General features: G+C 46.8%; 61 pseudogenes; all 61 read right to left on the minus strand.

Moving 5' to 3' along the window:
- Positions 1 to 154: 154 nt before the first annotated feature.
- On the minus strand, positions 155 to 273 carry LOC140272868 (5S ribosomal RNA; annotated as a pseudogene).
- A 269-nt stretch (positions 274 to 542) lies between these two features.
- Positions 543 to 661, minus strand: LOC140310212 (5S ribosomal RNA; annotated as a pseudogene).
- Positions 662 to 933: 272 nt separating this feature from the next.
- LOC140295883 (5S ribosomal RNA) lies at positions 934 to 1,052 on the minus strand (annotated as a pseudogene).
- Positions 1,053 to 1,321: 269 nt separating this feature from the next.
- On the minus strand, positions 1,322 to 1,440 carry LOC140319773 (5S ribosomal RNA; annotated as a pseudogene).
- Positions 1,441 to 1,712: 272 nt separating this feature from the next.
- LOC140280410 (5S ribosomal RNA) lies at positions 1,713 to 1,831 on the minus strand (annotated as a pseudogene).
- A 562-nt stretch (positions 1,832 to 2,393) lies between these two features.
- Positions 2,394 to 2,512, minus strand: LOC140294101 (5S ribosomal RNA; annotated as a pseudogene).
- A 272-nt stretch (positions 2,513 to 2,784) lies between these two features.
- Positions 2,785 to 2,903, minus strand: LOC140300227 (5S ribosomal RNA; annotated as a pseudogene).
- Positions 2,904 to 3,172: 269 nt separating this feature from the next.
- LOC140300984 (5S ribosomal RNA) lies at positions 3,173 to 3,291 on the minus strand (annotated as a pseudogene).
- A 269-nt stretch (positions 3,292 to 3,560) lies between these two features.
- LOC140301671 (5S ribosomal RNA) lies at positions 3,561 to 3,679 on the minus strand (annotated as a pseudogene).
- Positions 3,680 to 3,948: 269 nt separating this feature from the next.
- Positions 3,949 to 4,067, minus strand: LOC140297124 (5S ribosomal RNA; annotated as a pseudogene).
- A 269-nt stretch (positions 4,068 to 4,336) lies between these two features.
- LOC140310216 (5S ribosomal RNA) lies at positions 4,337 to 4,455 on the minus strand (annotated as a pseudogene).
- A 272-nt stretch (positions 4,456 to 4,727) lies between these two features.
- Positions 4,728 to 4,846, minus strand: LOC140295885 (5S ribosomal RNA; annotated as a pseudogene).
- Positions 4,847 to 5,115: 269 nt separating this feature from the next.
- On the minus strand, positions 5,116 to 5,234 carry LOC140319779 (5S ribosomal RNA; annotated as a pseudogene).
- Positions 5,235 to 5,506: 272 nt separating this feature from the next.
- LOC140280414 (5S ribosomal RNA) lies at positions 5,507 to 5,625 on the minus strand (annotated as a pseudogene).
- Positions 5,626 to 6,187: 562 nt separating this feature from the next.
- Positions 6,188 to 6,306, minus strand: LOC140294102 (5S ribosomal RNA; annotated as a pseudogene).
- Positions 6,307 to 6,578: 272 nt separating this feature from the next.
- LOC140300238 (5S ribosomal RNA) lies at positions 6,579 to 6,697 on the minus strand (annotated as a pseudogene).
- Positions 6,698 to 6,966: 269 nt separating this feature from the next.
- On the minus strand, positions 6,967 to 7,085 carry LOC140300985 (5S ribosomal RNA; annotated as a pseudogene).
- Positions 7,086 to 7,354: 269 nt separating this feature from the next.
- On the minus strand, positions 7,355 to 7,473 carry LOC140310221 (5S ribosomal RNA; annotated as a pseudogene).
- Positions 7,474 to 7,745: 272 nt separating this feature from the next.
- Positions 7,746 to 7,864, minus strand: LOC140295886 (5S ribosomal RNA; annotated as a pseudogene).
- Positions 7,865 to 8,133: 269 nt separating this feature from the next.
- LOC140319786 (5S ribosomal RNA) lies at positions 8,134 to 8,252 on the minus strand (annotated as a pseudogene).
- A 272-nt stretch (positions 8,253 to 8,524) lies between these two features.
- On the minus strand, positions 8,525 to 8,643 carry LOC140280417 (5S ribosomal RNA; annotated as a pseudogene).
- A 562-nt stretch (positions 8,644 to 9,205) lies between these two features.
- Positions 9,206 to 9,324, minus strand: LOC140294103 (5S ribosomal RNA; annotated as a pseudogene).
- A 272-nt stretch (positions 9,325 to 9,596) lies between these two features.
- Positions 9,597 to 9,715, minus strand: LOC140300249 (5S ribosomal RNA; annotated as a pseudogene).
- Positions 9,716 to 9,984: 269 nt separating this feature from the next.
- LOC140300986 (5S ribosomal RNA) lies at positions 9,985 to 10,103 on the minus strand (annotated as a pseudogene).
- Positions 10,104 to 10,372: 269 nt separating this feature from the next.
- Positions 10,373 to 10,491, minus strand: LOC140301676 (5S ribosomal RNA; annotated as a pseudogene).
- A 269-nt stretch (positions 10,492 to 10,760) lies between these two features.
- LOC140297125 (5S ribosomal RNA) lies at positions 10,761 to 10,879 on the minus strand (annotated as a pseudogene).
- A 270-nt stretch (positions 10,880 to 11,149) lies between these two features.
- LOC140292680 (5S ribosomal RNA) lies at positions 11,150 to 11,268 on the minus strand (annotated as a pseudogene).
- Positions 11,269 to 11,540: 272 nt separating this feature from the next.
- Positions 11,541 to 11,659, minus strand: LOC140280422 (5S ribosomal RNA; annotated as a pseudogene).
- Positions 11,660 to 12,221: 562 nt separating this feature from the next.
- Positions 12,222 to 12,340, minus strand: LOC140294105 (5S ribosomal RNA; annotated as a pseudogene).
- Positions 12,341 to 12,612: 272 nt separating this feature from the next.
- On the minus strand, positions 12,613 to 12,731 carry LOC140300260 (5S ribosomal RNA; annotated as a pseudogene).
- A 269-nt stretch (positions 12,732 to 13,000) lies between these two features.
- Positions 13,001 to 13,119, minus strand: LOC140300987 (5S ribosomal RNA; annotated as a pseudogene).
- Positions 13,120 to 13,388: 269 nt separating this feature from the next.
- On the minus strand, positions 13,389 to 13,507 carry LOC140301680 (5S ribosomal RNA; annotated as a pseudogene).
- A 658-nt stretch (positions 13,508 to 14,165) lies between these two features.
- On the minus strand, positions 14,166 to 14,284 carry LOC140292681 (5S ribosomal RNA; annotated as a pseudogene).
- Positions 14,285 to 14,556: 272 nt separating this feature from the next.
- On the minus strand, positions 14,557 to 14,675 carry LOC140290898 (5S ribosomal RNA; annotated as a pseudogene).
- Positions 14,676 to 15,237: 562 nt separating this feature from the next.
- Positions 15,238 to 15,356, minus strand: LOC140294106 (5S ribosomal RNA; annotated as a pseudogene).
- Positions 15,357 to 15,628: 272 nt separating this feature from the next.
- LOC140300271 (5S ribosomal RNA) lies at positions 15,629 to 15,747 on the minus strand (annotated as a pseudogene).
- Positions 15,748 to 16,016: 269 nt separating this feature from the next.
- LOC140300989 (5S ribosomal RNA) lies at positions 16,017 to 16,135 on the minus strand (annotated as a pseudogene).
- Positions 16,136 to 16,404: 269 nt separating this feature from the next.
- Positions 16,405 to 16,523, minus strand: LOC140301686 (5S ribosomal RNA; annotated as a pseudogene).
- Positions 16,524 to 16,792: 269 nt separating this feature from the next.
- On the minus strand, positions 16,793 to 16,911 carry LOC140297127 (5S ribosomal RNA; annotated as a pseudogene).
- A 270-nt stretch (positions 16,912 to 17,181) lies between these two features.
- LOC140292683 (5S ribosomal RNA) lies at positions 17,182 to 17,300 on the minus strand (annotated as a pseudogene).
- A 269-nt stretch (positions 17,301 to 17,569) lies between these two features.
- Positions 17,570 to 17,688, minus strand: LOC140298092 (5S ribosomal RNA; annotated as a pseudogene).
- Positions 17,689 to 17,960: 272 nt separating this feature from the next.
- On the minus strand, positions 17,961 to 18,079 carry LOC140291740 (5S ribosomal RNA; annotated as a pseudogene).
- A 562-nt stretch (positions 18,080 to 18,641) lies between these two features.
- On the minus strand, positions 18,642 to 18,760 carry LOC140294107 (5S ribosomal RNA; annotated as a pseudogene).
- Positions 18,761 to 19,032: 272 nt separating this feature from the next.
- On the minus strand, positions 19,033 to 19,151 carry LOC140300293 (5S ribosomal RNA; annotated as a pseudogene).
- A 269-nt stretch (positions 19,152 to 19,420) lies between these two features.
- On the minus strand, positions 19,421 to 19,539 carry LOC140300990 (5S ribosomal RNA; annotated as a pseudogene).
- Positions 19,540 to 20,195: 656 nt separating this feature from the next.
- Positions 20,196 to 20,314, minus strand: LOC140288557 (5S ribosomal RNA; annotated as a pseudogene).
- Positions 20,315 to 20,583: 269 nt separating this feature from the next.
- Positions 20,584 to 20,702, minus strand: LOC140288978 (5S ribosomal RNA; annotated as a pseudogene).
- A 141-nt stretch (positions 20,703 to 20,843) lies between these two features.
- On the minus strand, positions 20,844 to 20,962 carry LOC140288955 (5S ribosomal RNA; annotated as a pseudogene).
- Positions 20,963 to 21,231: 269 nt separating this feature from the next.
- LOC140292850 (5S ribosomal RNA) lies at positions 21,232 to 21,350 on the minus strand (annotated as a pseudogene).
- A 269-nt stretch (positions 21,351 to 21,619) lies between these two features.
- LOC140304992 (5S ribosomal RNA) lies at positions 21,620 to 21,738 on the minus strand (annotated as a pseudogene).
- A 269-nt stretch (positions 21,739 to 22,007) lies between these two features.
- LOC140289342 (5S ribosomal RNA) lies at positions 22,008 to 22,126 on the minus strand (annotated as a pseudogene).
- Positions 22,127 to 22,395: 269 nt separating this feature from the next.
- Positions 22,396 to 22,514, minus strand: LOC140312402 (5S ribosomal RNA; annotated as a pseudogene).
- A 269-nt stretch (positions 22,515 to 22,783) lies between these two features.
- LOC140295218 (5S ribosomal RNA) lies at positions 22,784 to 22,902 on the minus strand (annotated as a pseudogene).
- A 269-nt stretch (positions 22,903 to 23,171) lies between these two features.
- Positions 23,172 to 23,290, minus strand: LOC140294792 (5S ribosomal RNA; annotated as a pseudogene).
- Positions 23,291 to 23,559: 269 nt separating this feature from the next.
- Positions 23,560 to 23,678, minus strand: LOC140300681 (5S ribosomal RNA; annotated as a pseudogene).
- Positions 23,679 to 23,947: 269 nt separating this feature from the next.
- Positions 23,948 to 24,066, minus strand: LOC140300682 (5S ribosomal RNA; annotated as a pseudogene).
- A 269-nt stretch (positions 24,067 to 24,335) lies between these two features.
- On the minus strand, positions 24,336 to 24,444 carry LOC140296920 (5S ribosomal RNA; annotated as a pseudogene).
- Positions 24,445 to 24,713: 269 nt separating this feature from the next.
- Positions 24,714 to 24,837, minus strand: LOC140291336 (5S ribosomal RNA; annotated as a pseudogene).
- A 269-nt stretch (positions 24,838 to 25,106) lies between these two features.
- On the minus strand, positions 25,107 to 25,224 carry LOC140289569 (5S ribosomal RNA; annotated as a pseudogene).
- Positions 25,225 to 25,493: 269 nt separating this feature from the next.
- On the minus strand, positions 25,494 to 25,611 carry LOC140293443 (5S ribosomal RNA; annotated as a pseudogene).
- A 657-nt stretch (positions 25,612 to 26,268) lies between these two features.
- Positions 26,269 to 26,387, minus strand: LOC140286077 (5S ribosomal RNA; annotated as a pseudogene).
- Between the last annotated feature and the right edge of the window lie 104 nt (positions 26,388 to 26,491).

A 26,491-nucleotide genomic window follows, 5' to 3' on the forward strand; every position in this document is an offset into this window, starting at 1 on the left:
TGTGGTCATTCTCTGCAACTTAAACTGAGACTCTCAGATCACTTCGTGTCTGCCAACAAAGCAGCAGCAGCTGAAGATGACCACCTTCCTCATGTGTCACAGGGTGATCAGACGTTGCAACAAAAGACATGCAGGTGGTAGAGAGAAGAGAAGAAGCTTACAGCACCTGGTATTCCCAAGCAGTCTCCCATCCAAGTACTAACCAGGACCAACCCTGCTTGGCTTCTGATATCAGACGAGGTCGGGCATGTTCAGGGTGGTGTGGCCGTAAGCAACAACATATCTGACAAATGTGCATTATATAGGCACTGGAATCATATGGTTCCTCTATGTAACCAGATAATTGCCGAGAAAGGCTGATATGTATTGGGTACATCTTCTTCCCTGACGTGATAATTCTCTCCAACTGAAAATGAGACTCTCAGATCACTTCGTGTCTGCCAACAAAGCAGCAGCAGCTGAAGATGACCACCTTCCTCATGTGTCACAGGGTGATCAGACGTTGCAACAAAAGACATGCAGGTGGTTGAGAGAAGAGAAAAAGCTTACAGCACTTGGTATTCCCAAGTGGTCTCCCATCCAAGTACTAAACAGGCCCAACCCTGCTTTGCTTCCAAGATCAGATGAGGTCTGGTTTATTCAGGGTGGTGTGGCCGTAAGCAACAATATCTGTGACAAATGTGCATTATATAAGTACTGGAACCATACACTTCCTCTATGTAACCAGATAATTGCAGAGAAAGGCTAACTTGTAGTGGGCACATCTTCTTCCCTGATGTGATTATTCTCTGCAGCTGAAACTGAGACTCTCAGATCACTTCGTGTCTGCCAACAAAGCAGCAGCAGCTGCTGAAGATGACCAACTTCCTCATGTGTCACAGGATGATCAGACGTTGCAACAAAAGACATGCAGGTGGTAGAGAGAAGAGAAGAAGCTTACAGCAACTGGTATTCCCAAGCGGACTCCCATCCAAGTACTAACCAGGACCAACCGTGCTATAATTCCGAGATCAGACAAGGTCGGGCATGTTCAGGGTGGTGTGGCCGTAAGCAACAATGTCTCTGACAAATGTGCATTATATAGGTACTGGAATCATATGGTTCCTCTATGCAACCAGATAATTGCCGAGAAAGGCTGATGTGTAGCGGGCATATCATCTTCTCTGATGTGATCATTCTCTGCAACTGAAACTGAGACTCTCAGATCACTTTGTGTCTGCCAACAAAGCAGCAGCAGCTGAAGATGACCACCTTCCTCATGTGTCACAGGGTGATCAGACATTGCAACAAAAGACATGCAGGTGGTCGAGAGAAGAGAAAAAGCTTACAGCACCTGGTATTCCCAAGAGGTCTTCCATCCAAGTACTAAGCACGCCCAACCCTCCTTGGCTTCCGAGATCAGACGAGGTCGGGTATGTTCAGGGTGGTGTGGCCGTAAGCAACCATAACTGTGACAAATGTGCATTATATAGGTACTGGAATCATACACTTCCTCTATGTAACCAGATAATTGCCGAGAAAGGCTGACTTGTAGTGGGCACATCTTCTTCCCTGATGTGATTATTCTCTGCAGCTGAAATTGAGACTCTCAGATCACTTCGTGTCTGCCAACAAAGAAGCAGCAGCAGCTGAAGATGACCAACTTCCTCATGTGTCACAGGGTGATCAGACGTTGCAACAAAAGACATGCAGGTGGTCGAGAGAAGACAAAAAGCTTACAGCTCCTGGTATTCCCAAGCGGTCTCCCATTTAAGTACTAACCAGGCCCAACCGTCCTTGGCTACCGAGATCAGACGAGGTCGGGCATGTTCAGGGTGGTGTGGCCGTAAGCAACAATGTCTGTGACAAATGTGCATTATATAGGTACTGGAATCATACGGTTCCTCTATGTAACCAGATAATTGCCGAGAAAGGCAGACTTGTAGTGGGCAAATCTTCTTCCCTCATGTGATCATTCTCTGCAACTGAAACTGAGACTCTCAGATCACTTCGTGTCTGCCAACAAAGCAGCAGTAGCTGAAGATGACCAAGAGGTCTTCCATCCAAGTACAAACCAGGCCGTACTGTGCTTGGCTTCCGAGATCAGACGAGGTCGGGCATGTTCAGGGTTGTGTGGCCGTAAGCAACAATGTCTCTGACAAATGTGCATTATATAGGTACTGAAATCATACGGTTCCTCTATGCAACCAGATAATTGCCGAGAAAGGCTGACTTGTAGTGGGCACATCTTCTTCCCTGATGTGATCATTCTCTGCAGCTGAAATTGAGACTCTCAGATCACTTCGTGTCTGCCAACAAAGAAGCAGCAGCTGAAGATGACCAACTTCCTCATGTGTCACAGGGTGATCAGGCGTTGCAACAAAAGACATGCAGGTGGTAGAGAGAAGAGAAAACGCTTACAGTACCTGGTATTCCCAAGAGGTCTTCCATCCAAGTACTAACCACGCCCAACCCTCCTTGGCTTCCAAGATCAGACGAGGTCGGGCATATTCAGGGTGGTGCGGCCGTAAGCAACAAAAGCTGTGACAAATGTGCATTATATAGGTACTGGAATCATACACTTCTTCTATGTAACCAGATAATTGCAGAGAAAGGCTGACTTGTAGTGGGCACATCTTCTTCCCTGATGTGATTATTCTCTGCAGCTGAAACTGAGACTCTCAGATCACTTCGTGTCTGCCAACAAAGAAGCAGCAGCTGCTGAAGATGACCAACTTCCTCATGTGTCACAGGATGATCAGACGTTGCAACAAAAGACATGCAGGTGGTAGAGAGAAGAGAAGAAGCTTACAGCACCTGGTATTCCCAAGCAGTCTCCCATCCAAGTACTAAGCAGGCTCAACCCTGCTTGGCTTCCGAGATCAGACGAGGTCGGGCATGTTCAGGGTGGTGTGGCCGTAAGCAACAATGTCTCTGACAAATGTGCATTATATAGGTAGTGGAATCATACGGTTCCTCTATGCAACCAGATAATTGCCGAGAAAGGCTGATGTGTAGCGGGCATATCATCTTCTCTGATGTGATCATTCTCTTCAGCTGAAACTGAGACTCTCAGATCACTTCGTGTCTGCCAACAAAGCAGCAGAAGCTGAAGATGACCAACTTCCTCATGTGTCACAGGGTGATCAGACGTTGCAACAAAAGACATGCAGGTGGTAGAGAGAAGAGAAAAAGCTTAAGGCACCTGGTATTCCCAAGCGGTCTACCATTCAAGTACTAACCAGGCCCAACCCTGCTTGGCTTCCGAGATCAGACGAGGTCGGGCTTATTCAGGGTGGTGTGGCCGTAAGCAACAATATCGGTGACAAATGTGCAATATATAGGTACTGGAATCATACACTTCCTCTATGTAACCAGATAATTGCCGAGAAAGGCTGATATGTAGTGGGCACATCTTCTTCCCTGACGTGATAATTCTCTCCAGCTGAAAATTAGACTCTCAGATCACTTTGTGTCTGCCAACAAAGCAGCAGCAGCTGAAGATGACCAACTTCCTCATGTGTCAAAGGGTGATCAGACGTTGCAACAAAAGACATGCAGGTGGTAGAGAGAAGAGAAAAAGCTTACAGCACCTGGTATTCCCAGACAGTCTCCCATCCAAGTACTAACCAGGCCCAAACCTGCTTGACTTCCAAGATCAGACGAGGTCGGGCTTATTCAGGGTGGTGTGGCCGTAAGCAACAATATCTGTGACAAATGTGCATTATATAGGTACTGGAATCATACACTTCCTCTATGTAACCAGATAATTGCCGAGAAAGGCTGACTTGTAGTGGGCACATCTTCTTCCCTGACGTGATTATTCTCTGCAGCTGAAATTGAGACTCTCAGATCACTTCGTGTCTGCCAACAAAGCAGCAGCAGCTGAAGATGACCAACTTCCTCATGTGTCACAGGGCGATCAGACCTTGCAACAAAATACATGCAGGTGGTAGAGAGAAGAGAAAAAGCTTAAAGCACCTGGCATTCCCAAGGGGTCTCCCATTCAAGTACTAACCAGGTCCAACCCTGCTTGGGTTCCAAGATCAGACAAGGTCAGACATATTCAGGGTGGTTTGGCCGTAAGTAACAATCTCCGTGACAAATGTGCATTATATAGGCAATGGAATCATACACTTCCTCTATGTAACCAGATAATTGCCGAGAAAGGCTGATATGTATTGGGTACATCTTCTTCCCTGACGTGATAATTCTCTCCAACTGAAAATGAGACTCTCAGATCACTTCGTGTCTGCCAACAAAGCAGCAGCAGCTGAAGATGACCACCTTCCTCATGTGTCACAGGGTGATCAGACGTTGCAACAAAAGACATGCAGGTGGTTGAGAGAAGAGAAAAAGCTTACAGCACTTGGTATTCCCAAGTGGTCTCCCATCCAAGTACTAAACAGGCCCAACCCTGCTTTGCTTCCAAGATCAGATGAGGTCTGGTTTATTCAGGGTGGTGTGGCCGTAAGCAACAATATCTGTGACAAATGTGCATTATATAAGTACTGGAACCATACACTTCCTCTATGTAACCAGATAATTGCAGAGAAAGGCTAACTTGTAGTGGGCACATCTTCTTCCCTGATGTGATTATTCTCTGCAGCTGAAACTGAGACTCTCAGATCACTTCGTGTCTGCCAACAAAGCAGCAGCAGCTGCTGAAGATGACCAACTTCCTCATGTGTCACAGGATGATCAGACGTTGCAACAAAAGACATGCAGGTGGTAGAGAGAAGAGAAGAAGCTTACAGCAACTGGTATTCCCAAGCGGACTCCCATCCAAGTACTAACCAGGACCAACCGTGCTATAATTCCGAGATCAGACAAGGTCGGGCATGTTCAGGGTGGTGTGGCCGTAAGCAACAATGTCTCTGACAAATGTGCATTATATAGGTACTGGAATCATACGGTTCCTCTATGCAACCAGATAATTGCCGAGAAAGGCTGATGTGTAGCGGGCATATCATCTTCTCTGATGTGATCATTCTCTGCAACTGAAACTGAGACTCTCAGATCACTTTGTGTCTGCCAACAAAGCAGCAGCAGCTGAAGATGACCACCTTCCTCATGTGTCACAGGGTGATCAGACATTGCAACAAAAGACATGCAGGTGGTCGAGAGAAGAGAAAAAGCTTACAGCACCTGGTATTCCCAAGAGGTCTTCCATCCAAGTACTAAGCACGCCCAACCCTCCTTGGCTTCCGAGATCAGACGAGGTCGGGTATGTTCAGGGTGGTGTGGCCGTAAGCAACCATAACTGTGACAAATGTGCATTATATAGGTACTGGAATCATACACTTCCTCTATGTAACCAGATAATTGCCGAGAAAGGCTGACTTGTAGTGGGCACATCTTCTTCCCTGATGTGATTATTCTCTGCAGCTGAAATTGAGACTCTCAGATCACTTCGTGTCTGCCAACAAAGAAGCAGCAGCAGCTGAAGATGACCAACTTCCTCATGTGTCACAGGGTGATCAGACGTTGCAACAAAAGACATGCAGGTGGTCGAGAGAAGACAAAAAGCTTACAGCTCCTGGTATTCCCAAGCGGTCTCCCATTTAAGTACTAACCAGGCCCAACCGTCCTTGGCTACCGAGATCAGACGAGGTCGGGCATGTTCAGGGTGGTGTGGCCGTAAGCAACAATGTCTGTGACAAATGTGCATTATATAGGTACTGGAATCATACGGTTCCTCTATGTAACCAGATAATTGCCGAGAAAGGCAGACTTGTAGTGGGCAAATCTTCTTCCCTCATGTGATCATTCTCTGCAACTGAAACTGAGACTCTCAGATCACTTCGTGTCTGCCAACAAAGCAGCAGTAGCTGAAGATGACCAAGAGGTCTTCCATCCAAGTACAAACCAGGCCGTACTGTGCTTGGCTTCCGAGATCAGACGAGGTCGGGCATGTTCAGGGTTGTGTGGCCGTAAGCAACAATGTCTCTGACAAATGTGCATTATATAGGTACTGAAATCATACGGTTCCTCTATGCAACCAGATAATTGCCGAGAAAGGCTGACTTGTAGTGGGCACATCTTCTTCCCTGATGTGATCATTCTCTGCAGCTGAAATTGAGACTCTCAGATCACTTCGTGTCTGCCAACAAAGAAGCAGCAGCTGAAGATGACCAACTTCCTCATGTGTCACAGGGTGATCAGGCGTTGCAACAAAAGACATGCAGGTGGTAGAGAGAAGAGAAAACGCTTACAGTACCTGGTATTCCCAAGAGGTCTTCCATCCAAGTACTAACCACGCCCAACCCTCCTTGGCTTCCAAGATCAGACGAGGTCGGGCATATTCAGGGTGGTGCGGCCGTAAGCAACAAAAGCTGTGACAAATGTGCATTATATAGGTACTGGAATCATACACTTCTTCTATGTAACCAGATAATTGCAGAGAAAGGCTGACTTGTAGTGGGCACATCTTCTTCCCTGATGTGATTATTCTCTGCAGCTGAAACTGAGACTCTCAGATCACTTCGTGTCTGCCAACAAAGAAGCAGCAGCTGCTGAAGATGACCAACTTCCTCATGTGTCACAGGATGATCAGACGTTGCAACAAAAGACATGCAGGTGGTAGAGAGAAGAGAAGAAGCTTACAGCACCTGGTATTCCCAAGCAGTCTCCCATCCAAGTACTAAGCAGGCTCAACCCTGCTTGGCTTCCGAGATCAGACGAGGTCGGGCATGTTCAGGGTGGTGTGGCCGTAAGCAACAATGTCTCTGACAAATGTGCATTATATAGGTAGTGGAATCATACGGTTCCTCTATGCAACCAGATAATTGCCGAGAAAGGCTGATGTGTAGCGGGCATATCATCTTCTCTGATGTGATCATTCTCTTCAGCTGAAACTGAGACTCTCAGATCACTTCGTGTCTGCCAACAAAGCAGCAGAAGCTGAAGATGACCAACTTCCTCATGTGTCACAGGGTGATCAGACGTTGCAACAAAAGACATGCAGGTGGTAGAGAGAAGAGAAAAAGCTTAAGGCACCTGGTATTCCCAAGCGGTCTACCATTCAAGTACTAACCAGGCCCAACCCTGCTTGGCTTCCGAGATCAGACGAGGTCGGGCTTATTCAGGGTGGTGTGGCCGTAAGCAACAATATCGGTGACAAATGTGCATTATATAAGTACTGGAACCATACACTTCCTCTATGTAACCAGATAATTGCAGAGAAAGGCTAACTTGTAGTGGGCACATCTTCTTCCCTGATGTGATTATTCTCTGCAGCTGAAACTGAGACTCTCAGATCACTTCGTGTCTGCCAACAAAGCAGCAGCAGCTGAAGATGACCACCTTCCTCATGTGTCACAGGGTGATCAGACGTTGCAACAAAAGACATGCAGGTGGTTGAGAGAAGAGAAAAAGCTTACAGCACTTGGTATTCCCAAGTGGTCTCCCATCCAAGTACTAAACAGGCCCAACCCTGCTTTGCTTCCAAGATCAGATGAGGTCTGGTTTATTCAGGGTGGTGTGGCCGTAAGCAACAATATCTGTGACAAATGTGCATTATATAAGTACTGGAACCATACACTTCCTCTATGTAACCAGATAATTGCAGAGAAAGGCTAACTTGTAGTGGGCACATCTTCTTCCCTGATGTGATTATTCTCTGCAGCTGAAACTGAGACTCTCAGATCACTTCGTGTCTGCCAACAAAGCAGCAGCAGCTGCTGAAGATGACCAACTTCCTCATGTGTCACAGGATGATCAGACGTTGCAACAAAAGACATGCAGGTGGTAGAGAGAAGAGAAGAAGCTTACAGCAACTGGTATTCCCAAGCGGACTCCCATCCAAGTACTAACCAGGACCAACCGTGCTATAATTCCGAGATCAGACAAGGTCGGGCATGTTCAGGGTGGTGTGGCCGTAAGCAACAATGTCTCTGACAAATGTGCATTATATAGGTACTGGAATCATACGGTTCCTCTATGCAACCAGATAATTGCCGAGAAAGGCTGATGTGTAGCGGGCATATCATCTTCTCTGATGTGATCATTCTCTGCAACTGAAACTGAGACTCTCAGATCACTTTGTGTCTGCCAACAAAGCAGCAGCAGCTGAAGATGACCACCTTCCTCATGTGTCACAGGGTGATCAGACATTGCAACAAAAGACATGCAGGTGGTCGAGAGAAGAGAAAAAGCTTACAGCACCTGGTATTCCCAAGAGGTCTTCCATCCAAGTACTAAGCACGCCCAACCCTCCTTGGCTTCCGAGATCAGACGAGGTCGGGTATGTTCAGGGTGGTGTGGCCGTAAGCAACCATAACTGTGACAAATGTGCATTATATAGGTACTGGAATCATACACTTCCTCTATGTAACCAGATAATTGCCGAGAAAGGCTGACTTGTAGTGGGCACATCTTCTTCCCTGATGTGATTATTCTCTGCAGCTGAAATTGAGACTCTCAGATCACTTCGTGTCTGCCAACAAAGAAGCAGCAGCAGCTGAAGATGACCAACTTCCTCATGTGTCACAGGGTGATCAGACGTTGCAACAAAAGACATGCAGGTGGTCGAGAGAAGACAAAAAGCTTACAGCTCCTGGTATTCCCAAGCGGTCTCCCATTTAAGTACTAACCAGGCCCAACCGTCCTTGGCTACCGAGATCAGACGAGGTCGGGCATGTTCAGGGTGGTGTGGCCGTAAGCAACAATGTCTGTGACAAATGTGCATTATATAGGTACTGGAATCATACGGTTCCTCTATGTAACCAGATAATTGCCGAGAAAGGCAGACTTGTAGTGGGCAAATCTTCTTCCCTCATGTGATCATTCTCTGCAACTGAAACTGAGACTCTCAGATCACTTCGTGTCTGCCAACAAAGCAGCAGTAGCTGAAGATGACCAAGAGGTCTTCCATCCAAGTACAAACCAGGCCGTACTGTGCTTGGCTTCCGAGATCAGACGAGGTCGGGCATGTTCAGGGTTGTGTGGCCGTAAGCAACAATGTCTCTGACAAATGTGCATTATATAGGTACTGAAATCATACGGTTCCTCTATGCAACCAGATAATTGCCGAGAAAGGCTGACTTGTAGTGGGCACATCTTCTTCCCTGATGTGATCATTCTCTGCAGCTGAAATTGAGACTCTCAGATCACTTCGTGTCTGCCAACAAAGAAGCAGCAGCTGAAGATGACCAACTTCCTCATGTGTCACAGGGTGATCAGGCGTTGCAACAAAAGACATGCAGGTGGTAGAGAGAAGAGAAAACGCTTACAGTACCTGGTATTCCCAAGAGGTCTTCCATCCAAGTACTAACCACGCCCAACCCTCCTTGGCTTCCAAGATCAGACGAGGTCGGGCATATTCAGGGTGGTGCGGCCGTAAGCAACAAAAGCTGTGACAAATGTGCATTATATAGGTACTGGAATCATACACTTCTTCTATGTAACCAGATAATTGCAGAGAAAGGCTGACTTGTAGTGGGCACATCTTCTTCCCTGATGTGATTATTCTCTGCAGCTGAAACTGAGACTCTCAGATCACTTCGTGTCTGCCAACAAAGAAGCAGCAGCTGCTGAAGATGACCAACTTCCTCATGTGTCACAGGATGATCAGACGTTGCAACAAAAGACATGCAGGTGGTAGAGAGAAGAGAAGAAGCTTACAGCACCTGGTATTCCCAAGCAGTCTCCCATCCAAGTACTAAGCAGGCTCAACCCTGCTTGGCTTCCGAGATCAGACGAGGTCGGGCATGTTCAGGGTGGTGTGGCCGTAAGCAACAATGTCTCTGACAAATGTGCATTATATAGGTAGTGGAATCATACGGTTCCTCTATGCAACCAGATAATTGCCGAGAAAGGCTGATGTGTAGCGGGCATATCATCTTCTCTGATGTGATCATTCTCTTCAGCTGAAACTGAGACTCTCAGATCACTTCGTGTCTGCCAACAAAGCAGCAGAAGCTGAAGATGACCAACTTCCTCATGTGTCACAGGGTGATCAGACGTTGCAACAAAAGACATGCAGGTGGTAGAGAGAAGAGAAAAAGCTTAAGGCACCTGGTATTCCCAAGCGGTCTACCATTCAAGTACTAACCAGGCCCAACCCTGCTTGGCTTCCGAGATCAGACGAGGTCGGGCTTATTCAGGGTGGTGTGGCCGTAAGCAACAATATCGGTGACAAATGTGCAATATATAGGTACTGGAATCATACACTTCCTCTATGTAACCAGATAATTGCCGAGAAAGGCTGATATGTAGTGGGCACATCTTCTTCCCTGACGTGATAATTCTCTCCAGCTGAAAATTAGACTCTCAGATCACTTTGTGTCTGCCAACAAAGCAGCAGCAGCTGAAGATGACCAACTTCCTCATGTGTCAAAGGGTGATCAGACGTTGCAACAAAAGACATGCAGGTGGTAGAGAGAAGAGAAAAAGCTTACAGCACCTGGTATTCCCAGACAGTCTCCCATCCAAGTACTAACCAGGCCCAAACCTGCTTGACTTCCAAGATCAGACGAGGTCGGGCTTATTCAGGGTGGTGTGGCCGTAAGCAACAATATCTGTGACAAATGTGCATTATATAGGTACTGGAATCATACACTTCCTCTATGTAACCAGATAATTGCCGAGAAAGGCTGACTTGTAGTGGGCACATCTTCTTCCCTGACGTGATTATTCTCTGCAGCTGAAATTGAGACTCTCAGATCACTTCGTGTCTGCCAACAAAGCAGCAGCAGCTGAAGATGACCAACTTCCTCATGTGTCACAGGGCGATCAGACCTTGCAACAAAATACATGCAGGTGGTAGAGAGAAGAGAAAAAGCTTAAAGCACCTGGCATTCCCAAGGGGTCTCCCATTCAAGTACTAACCAGGTCCAACCCTGCTTGGGTTCCAAGATCAGACAAGGTCAGACATATTCAGGGTGGTTTGGCCGTAAGTAACAATCTCCGTGACAAATGTGCATTATATAGGCAATGGAATCATACACTTCCTCTATGTAACCAGATAATTGCCGAGAAAGGCTGATATGTAGTGGGCACATCTTCTTCCCTGACGTGATAATTCTCTCCAGCTGAAAATTGAGACTCTCAGATCACTTTGTGTCTGCCAACAAAGCAGCAGCAGCTGAAGATGACCAACTTCCTCATGTGTCAAAGGGTGATCAGACGTTGCAACAAAAGACATGCAGGTGGTAGAGAGAAGAGAAAAAGCTTACAGCACCTGGTATTCCCAAGAGGTCTTCCATCCAAGTACTAACCACGCCCAACCCTCCTTGGCTTCCAAGATCAGACGAGGTCGGGCATATTCAGGGTGGTGCGGCCGTAAGTAACAATCTCCGTGACAAATGTGCATTATATAGGCAATGGAATCATACACTTCCTCTATGTAACCAGATAATTGCCGAGAAAGGCTGATATGTAGTGGGCACATCTTCTTCCCTGACGTGATAATTCTCTCCAGCTGAAATTGAGACTCTCAGATCACTTCGTGTCTGCCAACAAAGAAGCAGCAGCAGCTGAAGATGACCAACTTCCTCATGTGTCACAGGGTGATCAGACGTTGCAACAAAAGACATGCAGGTGGTCGAGAGAAGACAAAAAGCTTACAGCTCCTGGTATTCCCAAGCGGTCTCCCATTTAAGTACTAACCAGGCCCAACCGTCCTTGGCTACCGAGATCAGACGAGGTCGGGCATGTTCAGGGTGGTGTGGCCGTAAGCAACAATGTCTGTGACAAATGTGCATTATATAGGTACTGGAATCATACGGTTCCTCTATGTAACCAGATAATTGCCGAGAAAGGCAGACTTGTAGTGGGCAAATCTTCTTCCCTCATGTGATCATTCTCTGCAACTGAAACTGAGACTCTCAGATCACTTCGTGTCTGCCAACAAAGCAGCAGTAGCTGAAGATGACCAAGAGGTCTTCCATCCAAGTACAAACCAGGCCGTACTGTGCTTGGCTTCCGAGATCAGACGAGGTCGGGCATGTTCAGGGTTGTGTGGCCGTAAGCAACAATGTCTCTGACAAATGTGCATTATATAGGTACTGAAATCATACGGTTCCTCTATGCAACCAGATAATTGCCGAGAAAGGCTGACTTGTAGTGGGCACATCTTCTTCCCTGATGTGATCATTCTCTGCAGCTGAAATTGAGACTCTCAGATCACTTCGTGTCTGCCAACAAAGAAGCAGCAGCTGAAGATGACCAACTTCCTCATGTGTCACAGGGTGATCAGGCGTTGCAACAAAAGACATGCAGGTGGTAGAGAGAAGAGAAAACGCTTACAGTACCTGGTATTCCCAAGAGGTCTTCCATCCAAGTACTAACCACGCCCAACCCTCCTTGGCTTCCAAGATCAGACGAGGTCGGGCATATTCAGGGTGGTGCGGCCGTAAGCAACAAAAGCTGTGACAAATGTGCATTATATAGGTACTGGAATCATACACTTCTTCTATGTAACCAGATAATTGCAGAGAAAGGCTGACTTGTAGTGGGCACATCTTCTTCCCTGATGTGATTATTCTCTGCAGCTGAAACTGAGACTCTCAGATCACTTCGTGTCTGCCAACAAAGAAGCAGCAGCTGCTGAAGATGACCAACTTCCTCATGTGTCACAGGATGATCAGACGTTGCAACAAAAGACATGCAGGTGGTAGAGAGAAGAGAAGAAGCTTACAGCACCTGGTATTCCCAAGCAGTCTCCCATCCAAGTACTAAGCAGGCTCAACCCTGCTTGGCTTCCGAGATCAGACGAGGTCGGGCATGTTCAGGGTGGTGTGGCCGTAAGCAACAATGTCTCTGACAAATGTGCATTATATAGGTAGTGGAATCATACGGTTCCTCTATGCAACCAGATAATTGCCGAGAAAGGCTGATGTGTAGCGGGCATATCATCTTCTCTGATGTGATCATTCTCTTCAGCTGAAACTGAGACTCTCAGATCACTTCGTGTCTGCCAACAAAGCAGCAGAAGCTGAAGATGACCAACTTCCTCATGTGTCACAGGGTGATCAGACGTTGCAACAAAAGACATGCAGGTGGTAGAGAGAAGAGAAAAAGCTTAAGGCACCTGGTATTCCCAAGCGGTCTACCATTCAAGTACTAACCAGGCCCAACCCTGCTTGGCTTCCGAGATCAGACGAGGTCGGGCTTATTCAGGGTGGTGTGGCCGTAAGCAACAATATCGGTGACAAATGTGCAATATATAGGTACTGGAATCATACACTTCCTCTATGTAACCAGATAATTGCCGAGAAAGGCTGATATGTAGTGGGCACATCTTCTTCCCTGACGTGATAATTCTCTCCAGCTGAAAATTAGACTCTCAGATCACTTTGTGTCTGCCAACAAAGCAGCAGCAGCTGAAGATGACCAACTTCCTCATGTGTCAAAGGGTGATCAGACGTTGCAACAAAAGACATGCAGGTGGTAGAGAGAAGAGAAAAAGCTTACAGCACCTGGTATTCCCAGACAGTCTCCCATCCAAGTACTAACCAGGCCCAAACCTGCTTGACTTCCAAGATCAGACGAGGTCGGGCTTATTCAGGGTGGTGTGGCCGTAAGCAACAATATCTGTGACAAATGTGCATTATATAGGTACTGGAATCATACACTTCCTCTATGTAACCAGATAATTGCCGAGAAAGGCTGACTTGTAGTGGGCACATCTTCTTCCCTGACGTGATTATTCTCTGCAGCTGAAATTGAGACTCTCAGATCACTTCGTGTCTGCCAACAAAGCAGCAGCAGCTGAAGATGACCAACTTCCTCATGTGTCACAGGGCGATCAGACCTTGCAACAAAATACATGCAGGTGGTAGAGAGAAGAGAAAAAGCTTAAAGCACCTGGCATTCCCAAGGGGTCTCCCATTCAAGTACTAACCAGGTCCAACCCTGCTTGGGTTCCAAGATCAGACAAGGTCAGACATATTGAGGGTGGTTTGGCCGTAAGTAACAATCTCCGTGACAAATGTGCATTATATAGGCAATGGAATCATACACTTCCTCTATGTAACCAGATAATTGCCGAGAAAGGCTGATATGTAGTGGGCACATCTTCTTCCCTGACGTGATAATTCTCTCCAGCTGAAAATTGAGACTCTCAGATCACTTTGTGTCTGCCAACAAAGCAGCAGCAGCTGAAGATGACCAACTTCCTCATGTGTCAAAGGGTGATCAGACGTTGCAACAAAAGACATGCAGGTGGTAGAGAGAAGAGAAAAAGCTTACAGCACCTGGTATTCCCAAGAGGTCTTCCATCCAAGTACTAACCACGCCCAACCCTCCTTGGCTTCCAAGATCAGACGAGGTCGGGCATATTCAGGGTGGTGCGGCCGTAAGTAACAATCTCCGTGACAAATGTGCATTATATAGGCAATGGAATCATACACTTCCTCTATGTAACCAGATAATTGCCGAGAAAGGCTGATATGTAGTGGGCACATCTTCTTCCCTGACGTGATAATTCTCTCCAGCTGAAATTGAGACTCTCAGATCACTTCGTGTCTGCCAACAAAGAAGCAGCAGCAGCTGAAGATGACCAACTTCCTCATGTGTCACAGGGTGATCAGACGTTGCAACAAAAGACATGCAGGTGGTCGAGAGAAGACAAAAAGCTTACAGCTCCTGGTATTCCCAAGCGGTCTCCCATTTAAGTACTAACCAGGCCCAACCGTCCTTGGCTACCGAGATCAGACGAGGTCGGGCATGTTCAGGGTGGTGAGGCCGTAAGCAACAATGTCTGTGACAAATGTGCATTATATAGGTACTGGAATCATACGGTTCCTCTATGTAACCAGATAATTGCCGAGAAAGGCAGACTTGTAGTGGGCAAATCTTCTTCCCTCATGTGATCATTCTCTGCAACTGAAACTGAGACTCTCAGATCACTTCGTGTCTGCCAACAAAGCAGCAGTAGCTGAAGATGACCAAGAGGTCTTCCATCCAAGTACAAACCAGGCCGTACTGTGCTTGGCTTCCGAGATCAGACGAGGTCGGGCATGTTCAGGGTTGTGTGGCCGTAAGCAACAATGTCTCTGACAAATGTGCATTATATAGGTACTGAAATCATACGGTTCCTCTATGCAACCAGATAATTGCCGAGAAAGGCTGACTTGTAGTGGGCACATCTTCTTCCCTGATGTGATCATTCTCTGCAGCTGAAATTGAGACTCTCAGATCACTTCGTGTCTGCCAACAAAGAAGCAGCAGCTGAAGATGACCAACTTCCTCATGTGTCACAGGGTGATCAGGCGTTGCAACAAAAGACATGCAGGTGGTAGAGAGAAGAGAAAACGCTTACAGTACCTGGTATTCCCAAGAGGTCTTCCATCCAAGTACTAACCACGCCCAACCCTCCTTGGCTTCCAAGATCAGACGAGGTCGGGCATATTCAGGGTGGTGCGGCCGTAAGCAACAAAAGCTGTGACAAATGTGCATTATATAGGTACTGGAATCATACACTTCTTCTATGTAACCAGATAATTGCAGAGAAAGGCTGACTTGTAGTGGGCACATCTTCTTCCCTGATGTGATTATTCTCTGCAGCTGAAACTGAGACTCTCAGATCACTTCGTGTCTGCCAACAAAGAAGCAGCAGCTGCTGAAGATGACCAACTTCCTCATGTGTCACAGGATGATCAGACGTTGCAACAAAAGACATGCAGGTGGTAGAGAGAAGAGAAGAAGCTTACAGCACCTGGTATTCCCAAGCAGTCTCCCATCCAAGTACTAAGCAGGCTCAACCCTGCTTGGCTTCCGAGATCAGACGAGGTCGGGCATGTTCAGGGTGGTGTGGCCGTAAGCAACAATGTCTCTGACAAATGTGCATTATATAGGTAGTGGAATCATACGGTTCCTCTATGCAACCAGATAATTGCCGAGAAAGGCTGATGTGTAGCGGGCATATCATCTTCTCTGATGTGATCATTCTCTTCAGCTGAAACTGAGACTCTCAGATCACTTCGTGTCTGCCAACAAAGCAGCAGAAGCTGAAGATGACCAACTTCCTCATGTGTCACAGGGTGATCAGACGTTGCAACAAAAGACATGCAGGTGGTAGAGAGAAGAGAAAAAGCTTAAGGCACCTGGTATTCCCAAGCGGTCTACCATTCAAGTACTAACCAGGCCCAACCCTGCTTGGCTTCCGAGATCAGACGAGGTCGGGCTTATTCAGGGTGGTGTGGCCGTAAGCAACAATATCGGTGACAAATGTGCAATATATAGGTACTGGAATCATACACTTCCTCTATGTAACCAGATAATTGCCGAGAAAGGCTGATATGTAGTGGGCACATCTTCTTCCCTGACGTGATAATTCTCTCCAGCTGAAAATTAGACTCTCAGATCACTTTGTGTCTGCCAACAAAGCAGCAGCAGCTGAAGATGACCAACTTCCTCATGTGTCAAAGGGTGATCAGACGTTGCAACAAAAGACATGCAGGTGGTAGAGAGAAGAGAAAAAGCTTACAGCACCTGGTATTCCCAGACAGTCTCCCATCCAAGTACTAACCAGGCCCAAACCTGCTTGACTTCCAAGATCAGACGAGGTCGGGCTTATTCAGGGTGGTGTGGCCGTAAGCAACAATATCTGTGACAAATGTGCATTATATAGGTACTGGAATCATACACTTCCTCTATGTAACCAGATAATTGCCGAGAAAGGCTGACTTGTAGTGGGCACATCTTCTTCCCTGACGTGATTATTCTCTGCAGCTGAAATTGAGACTCTCAGATCACTTCGTGTCTGCCAACAAAGCAGCAGCAGCTGAAGATGACCAACTTCCTCATGTGTCACAGGGCGATCAGACCTTGCAACAAAATACATGCAGGTGGTAGAGAGAAGAGAAAAAGCTTAAAGCACCTGGCATTCCCAAGGGGTCTCCCATTCAAGTACTAACCAGGTCCAACCCTGCTTGGGTTCCAAGATCAGACAAGGTCAGACATATTCAGGGTGGTTTGGCCGTAAGTAACAATCTCCGTGACAAATGTGCATTATATAGGCAATGGAATCATACACTTCCTCTATGTAACCAGATAATTGCCGAGAAAGGCTGATATGTAGTGGGCACATCTTCTTCCCTGACGTGATAATTCTCTCCAGCTGAAAATTGAGACTCTCAGATCACTTTGTGTCTGCCAACAAAGCAGCAGCAGCTGAAGATGACCAACTTCCTCATGTGTCAAAGGGTGATCAGACGTTGCAACAAAAGACATGCAGGTGGTAGAGAGAAGAGAAAAAGCTTACAGCACCTGGTATTCCCAAGAGGTCTTCCATCCAAGTACTAACCACGCCCAACCCTCCTTGGCTTCCAAGATCAGACGAGGTCGGGCATATTCAGGGTGGTGCGGCCGTAAGTAACAATCTCCGTGACAAATGTGCATTATATAGGCAATGGAATCATACACTTCCTCTATGTAACCAGATAATTGCCGAGAAAGGCTGATATGTAGTGGGCACATCTTCTTCCCTGACGTGATAATTCTCTCCAGCTGAAAATGAGACTCTCAGATCACTTTGTGTCTGCCAACAAAGCAGCAGCAGCTGAAGATGACCAACTTCCTCATGTGTCAAAGGGTGATCAGACGTTGCAACAAAAGACATGCAGGTGGTAGAGAGAAGAGAAAAAGCTTACAGCACCTGGTATTCCCAAGCAGTCTCCCATCCAAGTACTAACCAGGCCCAAACCTGCTTGACTTCCAAGATCAGACGAGGTCGGGCTTATTCAGGGTGGTGTGGCCGTAAGCAACAATATCTGTGACAAATGTGCATTATATAGGTACTGGAATCATACACTTCCTCTATGTAACCAGATAATTGCCGAGAAAGGCTGACTTGTAGTGGGCACATCTTCTTCCCTGATGTGATTATTCTCTGCAGCTGAAATTGAGACTCTCAGATCACTTCGTGTCTGCCAACAAAGAAGCAGCAGCAGCTGAAGATGACCAACTTCCTCATGTGTCACAGGGTGATCAGACGTTGCAACAAAAGACATGCAGGTGGTCGAGAGAAGACAAAAAGCTTACAGCTCCTGGTATTCCCAAGCGGTCTTCCATTTAAGTACTAACCAGGCCCAACCGTCCTTGGCTACCGAGATCAGACGAGGTCGGGGATGTTCAGGGTGGTGTGGCCGTAAGCAACAATGTCTGTGACAAATGTGCATTATATAGGTACTGGAATCATACGGTTCCTCTATGTAACCAGATAATTGCCGAGAAAGGCAGACTTGTAGTGGGCAAATCTTCTTCCCTCATGTGATCATTCTCTGCAACTGAAACTGAGACTCTCAGATCACTTCGTGTCTGCCAACAAAGCAGCAGTAGCTGAAGATGACCAAGAGGTCTTCCATCCAAGTACAAACCAGGCCCAACTGTGCTTGGCTTCCGAGATCAGACGAGGTCGGGCATGTTCAGGGTTGTGTGGCCGTAAGCAACAATGTCTCTGACAAATGTGCATTATATAGGTACTGGAATCATACGGTTCCTCTATGCAACCAGATAATTGCCGAGAAAGGCTGACTTGTAGTGGGCACATCTTCTTCCCTGATGTGATTATTCTCTGCAGCTGAAATTGAGACTCTCAGATCACTTCGTGTCTGCCAACAAAGAAGCAGCAGCTGAAGATGACCAACTTCCTCATGTGTCACAGGGTGATCAGGCGTTGCAACAAAAGACATGCAGGTGGTAGAGAGAAGAGAAAACGCTTACAGTACCTGGTATTCCCAAGAGGTCTTCCATCCAAGTACTAACCACGCCCAACCCTCCTTGGCTTCCAAGATCAGACGAGGTCGGGCATATTCAGGGTGGTGCGGCCGTAAGCAACAATAGCTGTGACAAATGTGCATTATATAGGTACTGGAATCATACACTTCTTCTATGTAACCAGATAATTGCAGAGAAAGGCTGACTTGTAGTGGGCACATCTTCTTCCCTGATGTGATTATTCTCTGCAGCTGAAACTGAGACTCTCAGATCACTTCGTGTCTGCCAACAAAGAAGCAGCAGCTGCTGAAGATGACCAACTTCCTCATGTGTCACAGGGTGATCAGACGTTGCAACAAAAGACATGCAGGTGGTAGAGAGAAGAGAAGAAGCTTACAGCACCTGGTATTCCCAAGCAGTCTCCCATCCAAGTACTAAGCAGGCTCAACCCTGCTTGGCTTCCGAGATCAGACGAGGTCGGGCATGTTCAGGGTGGTGTGGCCGTAAGCAACAATGTCTCTGACAAATGTGCATTATATAGGTAGTGGAATCAGACGGTTCCTCTATGCAACCAGATAATTGCCGAGAAAGGCTGATGTGTAGCGGGCATATCATCTTCTCTGATGTGATCATTCTCTTCAGCTGAAAATGAGACTCTCAGATCACTTCGTGTCTGCCAACAAAGCAGCAGAAGCTGAAGATGACCAACTTCCTCATGTGTCACAGGGTGATCAGACGTTGCAACAAAAGACATGCAGGTGGTAGAGAGAAGAGAAAAAGCTTAAGGCACCTGGTATTCCCAAGCGGTCTACCATTCAAGTACTAACCAGGCCCAACCCTGCTTGGCTTCCGAGATCAGACGAGGTCGGGCTTATTCAGGGTGGTGTGGCCGTAAGCAACAATATCGGTGACAAATGTGCAATATATAGGTACTGGAATCATACACTTCCTCTGTGTAACCAGATAATTGCCGAAAAACGCTGACTTGTAGTGGGTTCATCTTCCTCCTTGATGTGATTATTCTCTTCAGCTGAAACTGAGACTCTCAGATCACCTCGTGTCTATCAACAAAGCAGCAGCAGCTGAAGATGACCAACTTCTTCACGTGTCACAGGATGATCAGACGTTGCAACAAAAGACATGCAGGTGGTAGAGAGAAGAGAAAAAGCTTACAGCACCTGGTATTCCCAAGCTGTCTCCCATCCAAGTACTAACCAGGTACAACCTTCTTGGTGTCCGAGATCAGACGAGGTTGGGCTTATTCAGGGTGGTGTGGCCGTAAGCAACAATGTCTCTGACAAATGTGCATTATATAGGTACTGGAATCATACGGTTCCTCTATGCAACCAGATAATTGCCGAGAAAGGCTGATGTGTAGCGGGCAAATCATCTTCTCTGATGTGATCATTCTCTGCAACTGAAACTGAGACTCTGAGATCACTTTGTGTCTGCCAACAAAGCAGCAGCAGCTGAAGATGACCAACTTCCTCATGTGTCACAGGGTGATCAGACGTTGCAACAAAAGACATGCAGGTTGTAGAGAGAAGAGAAAACGCTTACAGCACCTGGTATTCCCAAGCAGTCTCCCATTAAAGTACTAACCAGGCCCAACCCTCCTTGGCTTCCGAGATCAGACGAGGTCGGGCTTATTCAGGGTGGTGTGGCCGTAAGGAACAATTTCTGTGACAAATGTGCATTATATAGGTACTGGAATCATACAATTCCTCTATGTAACCAGATAATTGCAGAGAAAGGCTGACTTGTTATGGGCACATCTTCTTCCCTGATGTGATTATTCTCTGCAGCTGAAACTGAGACTCTCAGATCACTTCGTGTCTGCCAACAAAGCAGCAGCAGCTGAAGATGACCAACTTCCTCATGTGTCACAGGGTGATCAGACGTTGCAACAAAAGACATGCAGGTGGTCGAGAGAAGACAAAAAGCTTAAAGCTCCTGGTATTCCCAAGCGGTCTCCCATTTAAGTACTAACCAGGCCCAACCCTCCTTGGCTACCGAGATCAGACGAGGTCGGGCATGTTCAGGGTGGTGTGGCCGTAAGCAACTATGTCTGTGACAAATGTGCATTATATAGGTACTGGAATCATACGGTTCCTCTATGTAACCAGATAATTGCCGAGAAAGGCTGACTTGTAGTGGGCAAATCTTCTAAAAGACATGCAGGTGGTCGAGAGAAGAGAAAAAGCTTACAGCACCTGGTATTCCCAAGAGGTCTTCCATCCAAGTATTAACCACGCCCAACCCTCCTTGGCTTCCGAGATCAGACGAGGTCGGATATGTTCAGGGTGGTGTGGCCGTAAGCAAGCATAACTGTGACAAATGTGCATTATATAGGTACTGGAATCATACAGTTCCTCTATGTAACCAGATAATTGCCAAGAAAAGCTGATAAGTAGTGGGCACATCTTCTTCCCTGACGTGATTATTCTCTCGAGCTGAAACTGAGACTCTCAGATCACTTTGTGTCTGCCAACAAAGCAGCAGAAGCTGAAGATGACCAACTTCCTCATGTGTCACAGGGTGATCAGACGTTGCAACAAAAGACATGCAGGTGGTACAGAGAAGAGAAAAAGCTTACAGCACCTCGTATTCCCAAGAGGTCTTCCATCCAAGTACAAACCAGGCCAAACTGTGCTTGGCTTCCGAGATCAGACGAGGTCAGGCATGTTCAGGGTTGTGTGGCCGTAAGCAACAATGTCTCTGACAAATGTGCATTATATAGGTACTGGAATCATACGGTTCCTCTATGCAACCAGATAATTGCCGAGAAAGGCTGATGTGTAGCGGGCATATCATCTTCTCTGATGTGATCATTCTCTGCAACTGAAACTGAGACTCTCAGATCACTTCGTGTCAGCCAACAAAGCAGCAGCAGCTGAAGATGACCAACTTCCTCATGTGTCACAGGGTGATCAGACGTTGCAACAAAAGACATGCAGGTGGTAGAGAGAAGAGAAAAAGCTTACAGCACCTGGTATTCCGAAGTGGTCTCCCATCCAAGTACTAACCAGGCCCAACCCTGCTTTTCTTCCAAGATCAGACGAGGTCAGGCATATTCAGGGTGGTGCGGCCGTAAGCAACAATAGCTGTGACAAATGTGCATTATATAGGTACTGGAATCATACACTTCTTCTATGTAACCAGATAATTGCAGAGAAAGGCTGACTTGTAGTGGGCACATCTTCTTCCCTGACGTGATTATTCTCTGCAACTGAAACTGAGACTCTCAGATCACTTTGTGTCTGCCAACAAAGCAGCAGCAGCTGAAGATGACCAACTTCCTCATGTGTCACAGGGTGATCAGACGTTGCAACAAAAGACATGCAGGTGGTAGAGAGAAGAGAAGAAGCTTACAGCACCTGGTATTCCCAAGCAGTCTCCCATCCAAGCACTAAGCAGGCTCAAACCTGCTTAGCTTCCGAGATCAGACGAGGTCGGGCATGTTCAGGGTGGTGTGGCCGTAAGCAACAATGTCTCTGACAAATGTGCATTATATAGGTACTGGAATCATACAATTCCTCTATGCAACCAGATAATTGCCGAGAAAGGCTGATGTGTAGCGGGCATATCATCTTCTCTGATGTGATCATTCTCTTCAGCTGAAACTGAGACTCTCAGATCACTTCGTGTCTGCCAACAAAGCAGCAGAAGCTGAAGATGACCAACTTCCTCATGTGTCACAGGGTGATCAGACGTTGCAACAAAAGACATGCAGGTGGTCGAGAGAAGAGAAAAAGCTTACAGCACCTGGTATTCCCAAGCGGTCTACCATTCAAGTACTAACCAGAACCAACCCTGCTTGGCTTCCGAGATCAGACGAGGTCGGGCTTATTCAGGGTGGTGTGGCCGTAAGCAACAATATCGGTGACAAATGTGCATTATATAGGTACTGGAATCATACACTTCCTCTGTGTAACCAGATAATTGCCGAAAAAGGCTGACTTGTAGTGGGTTCATCTTCCTCCTTGATGTGATTATTCTCTTCAGCTGAAACTGAGACTCTCAGATCACCTCGTGTCTATCAACAAAGCAGCAGCAGCTGAAGATGACCAACTTCCTCATGTGTCACAGGGTGATCAGACGTTGCAACAAAAGACATGCAGGTGGTAGAGAGAAGAGAAAAAGCTTACAGCACCTGGTATTCCCAGAGAGTCTACCATCCAAGTACTAACCAGGCCAAAACCTGCTTGGCTTCCGAGATCAGACGTGGTCAGGCATTTTCAGGGTGGTGTGGCCGTAATTAACCACAACTGTGACAAATGTGCATTATAAAGGTACTGGAATCATACAGTTCCTCTATGTAACCAGATAATTGCCGAGAAAAGCTGATAAGTAGTGGGCACATCTTCTTCCCTGACGTGATTATTCTCTTCAGCTGAAACTGAGACTCTCAGATCACTTCGTGTCTTCCAACAAAGCAGCAGCAGCTGAAGATGGCCAACTTTCTCATGTGTCACAGGGTGATCAGACGTTGCAACAAAAGACACGCAGGTTGTAGAGAGAAGAGAATATGCTTACAGCACCTGGTATTCCCAAGCAGTCTCCCATTAAAGTACTAACCAGGCCCAACCCTCCTTGGCTTCCGCGATCAGACGAGGTCGGGCTTATTCAGGGTGGTGTAGCCGTAAGGAACAATTTCTGTGACAAATGTGCATTATATAGGTACTGGAATCATACAATTCCTCTATGTAACCAGATAATTGATGAGAAAGGCTGACTTGTTATGGGCACATCTTCTTCCCTGATGTGATTATTCTCTGCAGCTGAAACTGAGACTCTCAGATCACTTCGTGTCTGCCAACAAAGCAGCAGAAGCTGAAGATGACCAACTTCCTCATGTGTCACAGGGGGATCAGACGTTGCAACAAAAGACATGCAGGTGGTCGAGAGAAGACAAAAAGCTTACAGCTCCTGGTATTCCCAAGCGGTCTCCCATTTAAGTACTAACCAGGCCCAACCCTCCTTGGCTTCCGAGATCAGACGAGGTCGGGCATGTTCAGGGTGGTGTGGCCGTAAGCAACATGGTCTGTGACAAATGTGCATTATATAGGTACTGGAATCATACGGTTCCTCTATGTAACCAGATAATTGCCGAGAAAGGCTGACTTGTAGTGGGCACATCTTCTTGCCTGATGTGATTATTCTCTGCAGCTGAAACTGAGACTCTCAGATCACTTCGTGTCTGCCAACAAAGCAGCAGAAGCTGAAGATGACCAACTTCCTCATGTGTCACAGGGGGATCAGACGTTGCAACAAAAGACATGCAGGTGGTCGAGAGAAGACAAAAAGCTTACAGCTCCTGGTATTCCCAAGCGGTCTCCCATTTAAGTACTAACCAGGCCCAACCCTCCTTGGCTTCCGAGATCAGACGAGGTCGGGCATGTTCAGGGTGGTGTGGCCGTAAGCAACATGGTCTGTGACAAATGTGCATTATATAGGTACTGGAATCATACGGTTCCTCTATGTAACCAGATAATTGATGAGAAAGGCTGACTTGTTATGGGCACATCTTCTTCCCTGATGTGATTATTCTCTGCAGCTTAAACTGAGACTCTCAGATCACTTCGTGTCTGCCAACAAAGCAGCAGCAGCTGAAGATGACCAACTTCCTCATGTGTCACAGGGGGATCAGACGTTGCAACAAAAGACATGCAGGTGGTCGAGAGAAGACAAAAAGCTTACAGCTCCTGGTATTCCCAAGCGGTCTCCCATTTAAGTACTAACCAGGCCCAACCCTCCTTGGCTTCAGAGATCAGACATGTTCAGGGTGGTGTGGCCGTAAGCAACATGGTCTGTGACAAATGTGCATTATATAGGTACTGGAATCATACGGTTCCTCTATGTAACCAGATAATTGCCGAGAAAGGCTGACTTGTAGTGGGCACATCTTCTTCCCTGATGTGATTATTCTCTGCAGCTGAAACTGAGACTCTCAGATCACTTCGTGTCTGCCAACAAAGCAGCAGCAGCTGAAGATGACCAACTTCCTCATGTGTCACAGGGTGATCAGAAGTTGCAACAAAAGACATGCAGGTGGTAGAGAGAAGAGAAAAAGCTTACAGCACCTGGTATTCCCAAGCAGTCTCCCACCCAAATACTAACCAGGCACAACCCCGCTTGGCTTCCGAGATCGGATGAGGTCGGGCATATTATATTCAGGGTGGTGAGGCCGTAAGCGACAATCTCTGTGACAAATGTGCATTATATAGGTACTGGAATCATACGGTTCCTCTATGTAACCAGATAATTGCAGAGAAAGGCTTATGTGTAGTGGGCACATCTTCTTCCCTGACGTGATTATTCTCTGCAGCTGAAACTGAGACTCTCAGATCACTTCGTGTCTGCCAACAAAGCAGCAGAAGCTGAAGATGACCAACTTCCTCATGTGTCACAGGGTGATCAGACGTTGCAACAAAAGACATTCGGGTGGTCCAGAGAAGAGATAAAGCTTACAGCACCTGGTATTCCCAAGCAGTCTCCCACCCAAGTACTAACCAGGCCAACCGTGCTTGGCTTCCGAGATCAGACGAGGTCAGGCATGTTCAGGGTGGTGTGGCCGTAAGCGACAATGTCTGTGACAAATGTGCATTATATAGGTACTGGAATCATACGGTTCCTCTATGTAACCAGATAATTGCAGAGAAAGGCTTATGTGTAGTGGGCACATCTTCTTCCCTGACGTGATTATTCTCTGCAGCTGAAACTGAGACTCTCAGATCAATTCGTGTCTGCCAACAAAGCAGCAGAAGCTGAAGATGACTAACTTCCTCATGTGTCACAGGGTGATCAGACGTTGCAACAAAAGACATTCAGGTGGTCCAGAGAAGAGATAAAGCTTACAGCACCTGGTATTCCCAAGCAGTCTCCCACCCAAGTACTAACCAGGCCAACCGTGCTTGGCTTCCGAGATCAGACGAGGTCAGGCATATTGAGGGTGGTGTGGCCGTAAGCAACAATGTCTGTGACAAATGTGCATTATATAGGTACTGGAATCATACAGTTCCTCTATGTAACCAGATAATTGCCGAGAAAGGCTGATGTGTAGTGGGCACATCTTGTTCCCTGACGTTATTATTCTCTTCAGTTGAAACTGAGACTCTCAGATCACTTCGTGTCTGCCAACAAAGTAGCAGAAGCTGAAGATGACAAACTTCCTCATGTGTCACAGGGTGATCAGATGTTGCAACAAAAGACATGCAGGTGGTAGAGAGAAGAGAAAAAGCTTACAGCACCTGGTATTCCCAAGCAGTCTCCCATTGAAGTACAAACCAGTCCCAACCCTGCTTGGCTTCCAGGTTAAGACAAGGTGGGGCTTATTCAGGGTGGTGTGGCGGTAAGCAACAATATTTGTTACAAATGTGAATTATATAGGTACTGGAATCATACACTTCCTCTATGAAACCAGATAATTGCCGAGAAAGGCTGATGTGTAGTGGGCATATCATCTTCTCTGATGTGATCATTCTCTTCAGCTGAAACTGAGACTCTCAGATCACTTCGTGTCTGCCAACAAAGCAGCAGCAGCTGAAGATGACCAACTTCCTCATGTGTCACAGGGTGATCAGACGTTGCAACAAAACACATGCAGGTGGTAGAGAGAAGAGAAAAAGCTTACAGCACCTGGTATTCCCAAGCGGTCTCCCACCCAACTACTAAACAGGCCCAACACTGCTTGGCTTCCGAGATCAGACGAGGTCAGGCAAATTCAGGGTGGTGTGGCCGTAAGTAACAATGTCTGTGACAAATGTGCATTATATAAGTACAGGAATCATACGGTTCCTCTATGTAACCAGATAATTGATGAGAACGGCTGATGTGTAGTGGGCACATC

This window comes from Leuresthes tenuis, unplaced genomic scaffold (genome assembly GCF_036924035.1).
Source record: "Leuresthes tenuis unplaced genomic scaffold, fLeuTen1.0.hap1 SCAF_1, whole genome shotgun sequence".
In the NCBI taxonomy this organism is placed as follows: Eukaryota; Metazoa; Chordata; class Actinopteri; order Atheriniformes; family Atherinopsidae; genus Leuresthes; species Leuresthes tenuis.